Source organism: Myotis lucifugus, unplaced genomic scaffold (genome assembly GCF_000147115.1).
Source record: "Myotis lucifugus unplaced genomic scaffold, Myoluc2.0 scaffold_59, whole genome shotgun sequence".
Classification (NCBI taxonomy): domain Eukaryota; kingdom Metazoa; phylum Chordata; class Mammalia; order Chiroptera; family Vespertilionidae; genus Myotis; species Myotis lucifugus.
Window position 1 is genome coordinate 5,731,784 of NW_005871107.1, and position 14,265 is coordinate 5,746,048.

The following is a 14,265-nucleotide window of genomic DNA, read 5'->3' on the forward strand; positions in this document are numbered from 1 at the left end:
TGCTTTAGCATAGTGATCTATCAATTCTTCAGTGACTCAAAGATCAACACAGACTTTTGTGATCTGTTCCATTTCTAATATCTACTTCTTTACTACTTCATGTCCTATCTGTTTACTTCAATTTATTGATTTAATAGCTTGACTTCAACTTTCTTCTTCCTATTTTTTCACCTTTTTAAAAAATATGAAATGCAGAAATATCTGGTTGTCTGTCATACTGTATTATTGTGGGACATACAGATATTATTTAGCATAATGGGTTCCTTCATAGTACAAAAGTCTCTTCCCAAAGAGGCAACAAAAATAGTGCAATCTGATCATCTAACAAAAGCATTTATGTTGCCTCATAAAGCAGGTGCCTGCAAGTTACTCAATAATATATCTACTTCTATTCCATTGGCCAGAACTTAGTCACATGGCCATAGCTAGCTGGAAGGAACAATGAGAAATGCAGTCTTTATTCTAAGCAGCGAAGTGCCAGCTGCTAGAGATGAAAAGAATGGGTACTGTGGGATAATCAGGAGTCCCTGATTCAAAGATGAGATCCCCTATCCCTCAGAGTACTGGGGCCATAAAGATAAGGCATTTTCTAGTTAAAACATGAACTCTAGAACTTACTTATCAAAATTTTCTTCTGATTTAGAGCCATTTTTTAATTTCTTTTTTTATCCAGTATAACCCTGGAGCATTGCAGATTACTTTACAAAGTACTAAAGTCAGTTCCTGGCACAGAGTAAGCGCTAGATAAATACTGGCTTTTTGTCATGAAGCCATAAAACTTTATAGCAGCAAAAGAGATAGTAATTGAATCTAATCTTTGACCCCTCTCCTGACCCCTCATGCAGATGTTCACTTATATATAGTCTTGGTAAGCTAGTTAAAAATAAGGAGGTGAATTTGGTACAATAATGCTATACAAAAGCAAATAGCATTTAATAATATGTAGGGTGTCCCCCCCCAAATGTATACACACACTGTGAATAATTATAAAAGCAGTGTATATTAAAATACATTTCATTTTCAAAATTGAGCTATCAGCGGTTAAAATGTGTATACATTTTGGGGGGAACAACTTGTATTTCTAAAATGGGGGAAATGTCTTTGGTAGAGGTGTGTTTTCTTTTTAAAATATTTTTTATTCCATTAAATTCTGTCTCTGAGGCCTTCCTTAAAGCTTCTAGGGCAGGTGGCTTGTCAAAGGTGCCTCAGGGGTTCTGCCTCTACTAACTGCAGTTTTTTGTGTGAATTCTTTCCTCGTTTGCAAAGGTTAATGTTTGTATTCCTGCACATGACAGTGCCAAAACTTTCCAAGTAAAAAGTTCTATTTGTATAGATGTTTATTTTCTAATTGTTGATCATTAATTTATTATAACCAGGCACATTTTTTAACAAATTGGCTCCATTCTTGGTAACAAAACAAAATTAGTTGCCTTTTCCGGTGTTTATCCAGTAGTCTCTCCCAAATTTGCACAGCAATATGTCAACAATAATTACTTTCTTTTATAAATTCAGGTTTTTATAGCCAAGAATGTCACTAAAAACTGGGTGAGAAAATACTTTCTGTACAGCTTTCTGTGCACCTTTTGCTGTGAACCACAGTTCAAGGATTACCATTTTGTTGTATATGTAGTGTTCTATTTTGGTAGATATATCCTGATGGCTAATTTTGCAAGACAAACCTGAGAAAACCTAGATAAGATTGTTGCTCTGTTATTTTATTTTATCAGAAAACATCCTGAGTAATTTCCATAGCATCAAAATACCCTGGGGTGGGGGGAGAGTAATAACTATATATTTCCATTAATTGCAATGTAATAACAAATAAATACTAGTGAGGACATTTCCATTGGATTTCATTTTTCTAGAAAATTAAATAGAAAGCAGCATTGCAATTTACTTAGGAACAAACTGTTCTGAGAACTGAATTTATAATGAGGCCAAAGACTTAATCACCTTAATTATTATACAAAGGAAACAAATTTGCTTCCAAACAACCTTAAAAAGGAGTCGATCCAATAGAACTTGGACCACTTTAAGAAACGAATTTACCTTTTGGGCACTCTCAGCAAAAGTAAAATCTTTCAAGTGTTTCCTTATCCACTAATAGGTGTAAAGTGTTAGCAATGTTTATGACATCTTTGTCTCACAGCTGAGCACGGTCTAAAATCAATAGCTCAGATTTTATTCCATCTCTTCTCCTTCCAAAGACCTCATTATCACAGGAAGTAGCTCCAAGGTCTCCTTCCAAGAATAATCCTTCTCTCAATCTCCTTTCCAAGTTGCTTATTCTTTCCAAGGTTAGATTGAGACCTGTGAGCAAACTGGAAGCCAAATAATTTCATGCCACCTTCAAACCATAATTTGTAAATATCTATTCAGCACACAATGTCGGTGGTAGGAAGCTGATGACCTAATGAGAATGCTATGCCCTTCAGAAGAAGTGACACTGGATGTAACATAGCACTTTAACTTACTTGGAAATGTTTCTTGAGTTGCAATTTTTCATCCCTTCATTTATTAGTGATGAAAAAAATGTAACCTGCATCACCAGAAGTCAAATGCCATACACCTGTTGTATTATGTTTGCCAGAGCTTCCATACAAAATACTGCAGACTGGATGACTTAAATGACGGAAATTTATTTTCTCACAGTTCTAATGGCTGGAAGTCCAAGATCAGAATGTTGAAGGTCTGGTTTCTTCTGAGGCCTCTCTCCTTGGCTTGCAGATGGCTGCCTTCCCACTATGTGTTCACATGGTTGTCTCTCTGTGTGTGACCTAAGTGGTGGTGTTCTCTGTATCCTAATTTCCTCTTCTTTTTTATTTCTTTCTTTTCTTACAGCCATTTTCAGGGACCTTAATGACTTCCATGTCTTTAACGCTTGTAACATGGCTTTACTATTGCCAGCTTTCTCTGAATTTCTGCAGAGAAATTCAGGTCAGCAGACTCACTGGCTGGCTTCCAATCTCCTCTTCTTATAAGGACACCAAGTATATTGGATTAGGGCCCACGGTATGGACCCCACTATAATTTAATTAACTCTGTAAGGCACTATTTCCAAAATTTGGTGACATTCTGAGGTACTGGGTGGGGGGGATAGGGCTTCAACATATGAACTTGGGGAAGACATAATTCAGCCCATAACCACTGGCCATCCTAGAATGTTAAAAACAGACAGGGAAGAATCTTATTTCAACCCCTGACTTTTGGTTACCAAATCCTAAAAGTAACAATCTGACATAGCATTTCATACTTCACTTTTGGATTCCAAATCATTTCCTTCTACACAAGAAATTTGCAGAACAGAAGGAACAAAAGATTCATTCACTGATTTACTTCTACTTGCTAACAGTGTCCTGAGAAGGGGAAAAAACAGCAAAATAGTCCTTGCTTTTGTTAAGTGCTCATTCTCTGCTGAGCTTCCTTTGGGACTTTTGGAAGGTAACCTCTTGGGAGATACTCTAAAGCAGCAGTTCTCAACCTGTGGGTCGTGACCCCTTTGGCGGTCGAACGACCCTTTCACAGGGGTCGCCTAAGACCATCCTGCATATCAGATATTTACATTACGATTCATAACAGTAGCAACATTACAGTTATGAAGTAGCAACGAAAATAATTTTATGGTTGGGTCACAACATGAGGAACTGTATTTAAAGGGCCAGAAGATTGAGGACCACTGCTCTAAAGGCTTTTAAAAAATGCTTTTATCATTCATTCCTTGGAAGCAACATGATGTCATGTGCATCAGTTATGTTTGGGGCTCTAAACAACAGAAAATCTTACTAAGAGGAATTTAAACAGTAAGCGCATTTATTATCTAGCAAGAAGTCTGTGGCCAGCAGTTCCAAGTCAGTGAATTCAGCAGCAAAATGAAGATATAACTGGTGGTTTCCCATCTCTCCCCTCTGCAGAATCAGGAGTTGGTTCTGTCCTCTCCTGGTTGCAAGGTGGATGCCAAGCATCGGCCCCTCACACAAGTGCACCCAGAGGTTGGAAGGGAAGCCTTCATCCTCCTGATTCTCTTCTCACCAAGGAGGAAAGCTTTGCCCAGATTGCCCTTATGCCTCTGGTCCTCAAGGGCAGCAGAATATGTCATCCCAAAATGTCGCTGTAGGATTTCAGGACAAACCATCCTAAGATATGCTGCTTCCATGTATTGATGTTTGAGCTGCGTGCACATGAGAAACAACAAATGCAGGGAGAGGCTTTCTCTGAATACTGTACACCTTTTCTGTCTAAAGACAGATCCTCCAAAAGGAATTCAATTATCATAAATCTCATCTGGGAGTTTCATCACCAGGGAAGATTGGCTCTTGTCACAGGAGAATAGACTAGAAGTCTTTTAGATACCATACCCAGATAAAACTTGTCACAAACTATCATACCTCCCATTTATTCTTCTAAGGGCCTGTTTATCTTTCTTAAAAATCATTTACTCTCCCTAAGAGTCCTAAATCTCCCCTCCCCTTTCCCTGTTAGTATGGTATTTTAAGCCTAAATTCTAAGCCAGCTCAGGAAGCTAATAATTTCCCCCTGGGTATCTTCCATGTATACATAAGGTAAATATATTAATAAACTTATTTGTTTCTCTCTGTTATTCTGCCTTTTATTATAGAGATTTCAGACAAGAACTCAGAAGGGTAGAGGGAAAGTTATTTTTCCTCCCCTACAGTTCCAACTTCCCCTAAGCCATCCCCGGTAAAGGGAAATGACATTCATTCCCTTGCTTTTCACACAAATACACAGCAGAGATACACATGCTAGAGAGAAGTGCTTTTTAACTAGTTGCCGCACAAGGGCACCAGCCACTTCAGAAACAAATGGATTTTTTTTTGCATTTTCCCAGAATTTTCATGAGAGAACTTGAATTTATTCGCATCATCCTTCCAATGTATTCTGTAATGTTCTAGTGCAGTGGTCGGCAAACTCATTAGTCAACAGAGCCAAATATCAACAGTACTTCTTTTTTTTTGTTTTTTAAATATATTTTATTGATTTTTTACAGAGAGGATGGGAGAGAGATAGAGAGTTAGAAACATCGATGACAGAGAAACATCGATTAGCTGCCTCCTGCACACTCCCCACTGGGGATGTGCCCGCAACCAAGGTACATGCCCTTGACCGGAATCGAACCTGGGACCCTCCAGTCCGCAGGCTGACGCTCTATCCATTGAGCCAAACCGGTTAGGGCAACAGTACTTCTTCAAAATAGACTCGCCCAGGCCGAAAACCGACTTCTGCACATGGGCCACGAAGTTTCAATCGCACTGAACGCGCACCCACACGTGGTATTTTGTGGAAGAGCCACACTCAAGGGGCCAAAGAACCGCATGTGGCTTGTGAGCCGCAGTTTGCCGACCACGGTTCTAGTGCCATATTTCAATTATCTATTCCTACATTTAAAAAAGTACCCCACCCAGCTGGTATGGCTCAATTAGTTGAGCATCATCCCATGTACCAGGAGGTCACGGTTCAATTCCCAGTCAGGGCACAAGCCCCAGTTGCAGGCTCGATCCCTAGTAGGGAGCGTGCAGAAAGCAACCAATAGATGTTTCTCTCTCTTCTCTCTCTCTCTCTCTCTCTCTCTCTCTCTCTCTCTCTCTCTCTCTTTCTCTCTCTCCCCCTCTCCCTTCCTCTCTCTGAAATCAATAAAAACATATTTTTTAAAAATTACCCCTAAACATGGCTTAAAATAATAATAGTTATTTATTTGCTCCCTGATTTGGGCTGCATGAACTCAGCGGAGCAGTTCTCACTTGGAGTGTATGCAGTTGCCGCCAGGCAGTGGCTGGGACTAGGTCATCTTGGAGGCTGCTTCACTCAGATCTGGCACCTGGGCTGGAACCACTCACACATCTGCAGGCTAGGACAGCTGGGGCTCCTTGGACATTTCTCTCTCTTTCTCTCTAGGCGGTCTCCCCACTTGGTGACCTCAGGTGACTTTTTACATGGCAGCTGAAGCTTCATGAGCGAGTGTCCCATGAGCTACATTGGTTCATCAAGGCAGCCATAAGACCTCCCAGGTTCAAGGGGAGGGAACACAAACTCCACCTCTTGATTGTAGAAGTGTCAAAGAATTGGTGGATATATTATTTTTACTTTTATCATTGAAAGTATTACAGATGTCCCCTTTTGCTCACCATTGATGGTGGATATATTTTAAGCCACCACATATCCCTTAAAGGTTGGCCCTCCTGTCATCTACTCAGCTGGGCCACCCTTTATTTACCTCTGAGTCCACAGAGCTTGCTTTCAATAGTTGTCTGAACCTCCAGTCCCCCATCTCCCATCATTCTCCCTGCGGTTAATTCCCACTCTCATTCCACAGACCTCCTTCCCCAAGATTAACTATTTAGAGGGAGTGTTCATGGTCTTTGTGAAAAGGGACTAGGACTTTAGTTAACTCCTAGTTATTTTGATAAAGCCAAAATCAATGCAGCTAAGACAAAGACTCTCATAACCAATGTTTCAAACCAATAAACCTATGAACCTTATTTTCTCTCACACATTTGAGTCTCCAAAGAAGGGAAATGCAGATATCCAACTAGCAATGGAGAAGGTTGTCCTACACCAACTTGGCCCAAAGCTACCAGGCTATTAGATATGTCCAATGGACAAGAGCAGAGAAACAAAAAGTAGGCAGGGCAGTGTGGAAGGAATGCCTATCTTGGTAGGCAATTCTGAGCTGCCTGTTCTTTTATCCCTCTTAAGGTAGAGGATTGATTTTTTATTGTTTTGTCCACATAGCAGAAAGGATGAGCATCTGGAATCCTCTCTCTCTCTCTCTCTCTCTCTCTCTCTCTCTCTCTCTCCCCCCCCACATCCACCCCCCCTTACCCCCCAATGCCTCTCCACTCAGTATCAATCAAACTGACCAAACTTCCTTTGAATAAAAAATTCAAATGAGAGCCTGGAGTAATGTGTATTCCTCAAAACAATTTCACACAAAAATAAATAAATAAATAAAGTTTCCAGGCACAGTTTAACTATTTAGGAAGAAAGAGAACCTTATGCATTTTATACATATTGGTAGGAGGAAAGGAATTCAATGGTGCTCACTTTAGGACACAGAGTCCACTATGTGGAAATAAATTATTCAAGTTCCAAATATCTTTGATTCAGTTTTAATTTATATTAAATTTATTTTGTGTTCTTTTGTTTTGTTTTTGTTTTAAGCAGGAAATGTTGAGGGAGATTTAAAGAAGTTATCTTTGTAAGTACATTGAGAATACTTTGTATAAAATAAAATAAAATAAAATAAAATAAAATAAAATAAAAATAAAAATAAAATCTATGCTTATTCTGTATTTTGTCATCACAAAATTGAATTTCTATTTAACTCTGTGACTAAGGTAAGGAAAGAGTTTTCCAGTAATCGTCAAAAATTTGTCTAACTAGTTTTTACGACTTCTACTTGTAACCTTGATGCTATAAATATTTGTTTTTAGAAGCTGCATTTGCTGAAGTGTTGCAGGAAACCGTTCATGGTGAGTTGTAAACTCTGTTTTCCAAGGAAGGTTTATTTTATCCACCCATCTTGGACAACTGGTCCACTGACCTTTGACTTTGCCAATCTAGTTATCAATAACAAATCACTATGGTATAGTTTTTTTTTTCTTAAATTAGAAACATTGCTAAAAGCATTCCTACTTATAAAAATTGTATTCTACAAAATAACATTAACACCAATTTTAAGACACAATGTAGAATCTCGATTTGCCATAACCATGGTCTGGACTATTTTATCAGGTGAGCCCAGGTGAAATCCCCTGCCGCTTTGATTTTATGATATTCTGCCTAGTAGAGGGCAAACTCTGAATAAGAAGCATGTGTGGAAGATGACTGGATGGTCAATCTCAAGAGAAAAAGGTTTGTGAAAATCTTAAAAACATGATAGCAAAGGAAAAGAGATAATATAGGGAATTGTGAAATAAATGTCACAATCCGCCCTAGCTGGTTTGGCTCAGTGGATAGAGTGTCGGCCTGTGGACTGAAGGGTCCCAGTTTCGATTCTGGCCAAGGGCACATGCCCAGGTTTCGGGCTCCGTCCCCAGTGGGGGGCGTGCAGGAGACAGCCGGTCAACGATTCTCTCTCATCATTGATGTTTCTATCTCTCTCTCCCTCTCTCTTCCTCTCTGAAATCAATATTTTTAAAAAAATAAATAGATATGTCACAATCCTATTTTGTGACAATGTAACATTTACATCAATATTGAAGCTGTAAACAAAGGAAATCCATAAGTATCTCATGAAGACTCCCAGCACCACTCGTCAGATGGTGCTCCCCACTTTCAACACTGAGCACTGTAGTTACAATGAAGTTCAAGTGCACAGGGGTTAGGGTCATGCTATAAGATAACCGACCTAATGTCTTCACAAATTGACAAAAGAAAATGGACGGAGGAGCACTGATTCAGCTTGTAAGAGCCTTGGTTATAACAAACAGATATAGTACCTGGTCTGTGGTAAGAGCCTGACTTGAAAAAAAAACAAACCAGAGATGTTTGGGGGGGTTAGTTGAGGCAATTGAATATATGGCCAGTATATTGGGAAATAATGTGTTCATGCTACTATGTTACATTGGATAATGTGCTGAAGTATTTTGGAGTGAAATTTCATAAAGTCTATAATTCAAAATGGCTTAGTGAACAGAAACACACAGATAAAGCATATGTGCAAGATTATAACAATTTTCTGATACAGATGGTATCAGAAGCAACTGTTGATTACACTCTTTTTTCTAATTTTCCCTGACTTGAATTTCAAAATTAAAGTTTTTAAAAAATATTATTCCTGTCCCCAAATTTTAAGTATTCTTTAAATGAGAAGAAAGGCATGTTAAAGCTAGCTTAAGAAGGTGGGTCCTGTAACTTCAAAAAAGAGTTAGCAAGTACAGTACATTGCTCTTCAGATGTTAAGGCCATCATCATTAAAATAAAACTAGGAATTTTGGGGGTCCCCCTCAGATTTCTGTGCTGCACAGTGCTTGCCAATAGTGCCTCCCTCGTGTGCGTCAGGCTGAAAGGACAAGGTGTAGTTACCCTAGGAGCCAAACAAGTCCACCAAAAGGTGTTAGACTATGAGTTTCAGTGTTTCTTACTCCTAAACTAAACCAAACAAGTGGTCAGAATAAGCCTCTACTATGAAATAACAATGACTAACATTGTAACAGTAATAATAATGCCTAACACTTGTCAAGCACTCAGTGAGAGGCAATGATAAATTGGTAGGGACATTAAAAATGATGCTTCAATCCTAATGACAGATAAGGCATGGTACACTTACGTGCTCATTATGAATAATAGTCTTTCCCTCAGTAGGTGTTATCACCTATACATGTGATCAGTGTTATAGGAATTTAGAGGTGATAACTTCTGATTGGCTACAGCTGATACTTTAAATTTAAGTTTCCTGAAATAATTAATTTTATGGTAATAAGTGAATGTGAAATTTTCCTTCTCCCTACCCAATACTACCCCCTAGTGGTGCCTTGGCCCCTAACAGCATCTCTCAAATTGTCAAGGGGGTACAGAAAAAGAAATGGAAACACTCCATCAACAAATTGCTACTGAATCTGAGTTGATTTGTGAACATTGATTTCAAGTTGAGCCATTTTAAGTAAAGTCTTTATTTCCTTGTTTTTCCCTTTCAGGAAAACGCTACCCTACCATAACAGTATCACATCCTATGGGTCTAAGCCTTTTATCACAATGCACTGTGAAAAGGCAATGACCTGCCCTAACTGGTTTGGCTCAGTGGATAGAGCATTGGCCTGCGGACTGAGGGGTCCCAGGTTCGATTGTGGTCATGGGTATGTACCTTGGTTGCAGGCACATCCCCAGTAGGAGTTGTGCAGGAGGCAGCTGATCAATGTTTCTCTCTCATTCTAACTCTCTATCCCTCTCCCTTCCACTCTGTAAAAAATCAATAAAATCTATTTTAAAAAATTTAATTAAATAAAAAAAGGCAATGACCTGAAAGATGAGGGAAAAGGAAAAGTAGACCTTCCCCTGGCTTATGGAAGGGCCAGTTCCTGTCCCCAGGCTGCCATTGAGAGCAGCTTCCTCGTAGAGATGGAAAGGGAAGAAGGAAGTCACAATTCCCTGAATTTGAATCTAACTGAAACATGGTCCTAAAAACTTTGAAATCTTAATGCATGCATCAAATGCCAAAAATCTGTGTCATGTAGAAAGCAGAACTGTTTTCTGTTTTGCAAGAGGTGGCAACTTAGGTCCACCTTTGGGGACAAGCTCTTAACTTGTTCTGGGAAGCTCCTCACAAAAGGCCAAGTGACTATTCAAGGACAAAGCTGAGGCTCTAGAACAGCGATGTTCACCTGCTGTGCCATGGCACACTGCTGGGCCACAGGCACTTGTGAGACATGCAATACCAGACTATTTAGCCAGGGGCACTGACTCTTTTCCTTTAGATCAGCGGTTCTCAACCTGTGGGTCGCAACCCCTTTGGGGGTCGAACGACCCTTTCACAGGGGTTGCCTAAGACCATCGGAAAACACATATATAATTACATATTGTTTTTGTGATTAATCACTATGCTTTAATTATGTTCAATTTGTAACAATGAAAATACATCCTGCATATCAGATATTTACATTACGATTCATAACAGTAGCAAAATTACAGTTATGAAGTAGCAACAAAAATAATTTTATGGTTGGGGGTCACCACAACATGAGGAACTGTATTAAAGGGTCTCGGCATTAGGAAGGTTGAGAACCACTGCTTTAGATTGTCATGTAAAAAATGACAACAGCCAACACAACAATAGCCGCCCAGTGTGAATAAGTCAATATTATATCAATTTTTGTCAGATTGGCAAAAAATTTATATTTTTAGTAATTAGTTTGCGTGTGCAGTGAGGTGAAAAGGGTTGAAAATTGCTGCTCTAGAACCATGTGAAACGTTGAAAATGCAGCAGGCAGAGTTAAAGCTTTGAATACTTTTTGTTCCATCAACAAAACAAAAATGTCATTTATTTTCTAAGTATGGGTTGGGACATTGTGTGCCTAAACACTATTGCTTCTTTTGTGGCACATGAGGTTCTTAAGGGAGACATGCTAGCAGAAGCCCAAAGCTGCAACAGCCATCTTCACCAAAATCTTAGCAAGACTCTCACTTCCAGAACTGCTGTCTCAAGGTCTTGCTGAGGGAGCATAGCTGAGGATGTAACACTGAGAGCGGGGACTTTGTCTGTCTTATTTATGGATATACATACACCTCAGAGCCGAGAACCTTCCCAGGTTCATAGTAAGCATTTCAATGTTTGTTGAATGAATACATGAAAGAAAAGTGCTCCCCTTTTCCTCATACAAATCAGTTCTGCCCTGGGACACAGAGGAAGTAGGCTTGGGAGTATGCAAAGACAGAATCTTGGACAGAGCTGTGCCTGGTGGAGTTGATTTCTCTTGGTGTTGGTGAAGCAGTTTGACAAGAAGGGAAGAAGGGAATATGGAAAATCATGTTCCTGGGCATATATGATGGATGACTCACAAAAATGAATTAGGACACCTTGAAGGGTAGCAGTGTTTGTGCGAGGGTAGGTAGGAGTCAGAATCATGGTTACTTGGACACTAATGTAAATTGACCTTAACTGGTTCCCAGGTTCATGTGAACTTCAGCATAATTAGCACAACATAACATTAACCACTTCATGTCTCCTGAGCAGCTCTTCTCTGTTCCACCATTCTCATATTTTTTTAAATATATCTTTATTGATTTCAGCGAGGAAGGGAGAGGGAAAGAGAGATAGAAACATCAATGATTAAAATCATTGATTGGCTGACTCCTGCACGTCCCCTAATGGGGATCAAGCCCACAACCCAGGCATGTGCCCTTGACTGGAATCGAACCTGGGACCCTTCAGTCCACTGGCTGATGCTCTATCCACTGAGCCAAACCAGCTAGGGCCATTCTCATATTCTTACCTGTAGAGGTTGGGTTCACTTCTTGAAGATAAATGCTGCAACTGAAAATTATAACGTCTAGTCCTAGATCATTTCTATCATCAATTTTTCTTTTTCCTTATTATTGAAAGTAGAAATCTAAGAATAATGCATCAGAACATTTACAAATTTACCCCTTCTTCTCTTAATTCTGCTCTCTTTGCAGCAGATATTCCATTTATCACTCAAAACATAACTTAGAAGATATTAGGTTATTGTTGTTATTTTTTTCTAAAATATATTTTATTAATTTCAGAGAGGGAGAGGGAGAGATAGAAACATCAATGATGAGCATCATTGATTAGCTGCCTCCTACACACACCGGCCCCCCTCTTCCCCCCGGGATTGAGTCTGCAACTAGGGCATGTGACCTGACTGGGAATTGAACCATGACCTCTTGGTTCATCGATTGATGCTCAACCACTAAGCCACACCGGCCGGGCGACATTAGGTTATTATTAAGTAGAGCCTTGTTAGCACTTCCTGAAACCCTTACTCTTACTCAACAGGACAATTCACTTCCCCGAATATTTTAAAATCTTGCTTAGTTAAGTAAAACATCCTTTTCAGAAGCCATTTTATTTATCTCCACTCTGGTCCATCTTAAATGCAACTGCCTAAATCTTCTGAATTTCTCCGATCATACCTCCTCCTGCCCTCAATAGCACCCCATAAAAAAAAAATCAAGAAATGCTGCAATTATTCTTCAGATGCCAAAACAACATGAATTTCAGATCCCTTATATTTCAGAATTTCTATTTCTCCTGACACTAAAACCTTGAACAGGATATTCTGCAATTTACTCTTTTCTCTCTTCTACCAGGATATTTTTTATGTTATTCTTGAAGAAAAAAAAAGAACCATAACATTTATGTATGTTTAACACTTACTACTCACACTTCATTGAACACATTGAGTGCATGCAGTGTTTTTAGACGTATAATACTATATATTTAACATATGAAAACTTTTCAGAGCATTAGCTCCTTAAGTAGAAGCCATATATTGGCAAGAAGTAAGAACTGAAACAACTTGGGCCAATAACGGTACCTTTCAGTTAATGGATCCTAGGCCAGGCAAAGCCCTTTCATGAAAATTTTAAAGGTGGGACAGAAAAAACAACCCACTTCCAGGTGTGTTCCCTCAAAATACATAGGTTAAAGCCCTACACCTCAATGTGACTGTATTTGAAGATAGGGTCTTTATGGGGGAATTATGGCTAAATGAGGTCATAAGAGTTGGGCCCTAATCCAATGAGATCCCTGTCCTTATAAGAGGAAGAGACACCAGAAGTCTTTCCCTGGTGTCACAGAGGAAAGGCCATGTGAGGACTCAGCAAGAAGCCAAGAAGGCTTCCCCAGGAGCTTTAGTGGCTAGCACCTTGACCTGGGACTCCTACCCTCCAGAACTTCCAGAACTTTCTCAGCATGCTTAACACATCATCCATAAAAAACACCCATTTCCAGCAATTAAAAAGCTTGATTTGGAAGCCAATTATCACAAATTTATTATTTAAACTGGCTGCTGCCACTTGAGAAACAGGCATTAGGTATCTTTAAGCGGGGAGGAGATACTTCAGACCGTGGGCCATATAAGGCCGGCAAGTATCATTTGGTCTGGCCCTGCCAAGGCATTAGGGGTGAGTTAATTAAATGTTTGACCAAATATAGCAGGCTAATTTTTAAGTTGATAATTTTGTATGGCCCACGAATGATGTTATAAGTATCCAAATGGATCTTGGCAGAAAAAAGGTTCCCCACCCCTGCTAAAGGCTTAAAAAATAAACTGATATTCAAAATTGCTTCTTGAGAAATGTATATTTTTGTTTTGTTTACTTTTCTATCTTTCAATCCTGTGAAGGGATTCTGTTAGTTGCTCTTTGTCTAGACTTGTATTGATAAAATCAACAGAGGCAAATAAAAATAAGCCTCCTAGCTCCTCATCCAGGACAGGAACTTCTGGTCTACTTCTTCTTACCATGTTCCAACTAAAGTGGAAAGAAATATTTTTTAAAAATCATTATGATAGCATTAGGAGGGAATCAAGGTAGAAAAATTATGAATCTATTAAGAAGTTGTGTGTTTTGCCCTAGCTGGTTTGGCTCAGTTGATAGAGTATCGGTCTGCAGACTGAAGGGTCCCAGGTTCAATTCCGGCCAAGGGCACATGCGGGGGTTGCGGGCTCAATCCGCCCCCACCACCACCAATAGGGGCGTACAGGAGGCAGCCAGTCAATGATTCTCTTTCATCATTGATGTTTCTCTCTCTATATCCCTCTCCCTTCCTCTCTGAAATCAATAAAA

The 14,265-nt window shown here is 39.4% G+C and overlaps 1 non-coding gene across 1 annotated transcript; it reads right to left on the minus strand.

The window, feature by feature from the left end:
- Positions 1 to 2,833: 2,833 nt before the first annotated feature.
- Positions 2,834 to 2,961, minus strand: LOC111826176. The gene has a single exon (XR_002829439.1). It is a non-coding gene; the product is annotated as a small nucleolar RNA SNORA33 (small nucleolar RNA).
- Between the last annotated feature and the right edge of the window lie 11,304 nt (positions 2,962 to 14,265).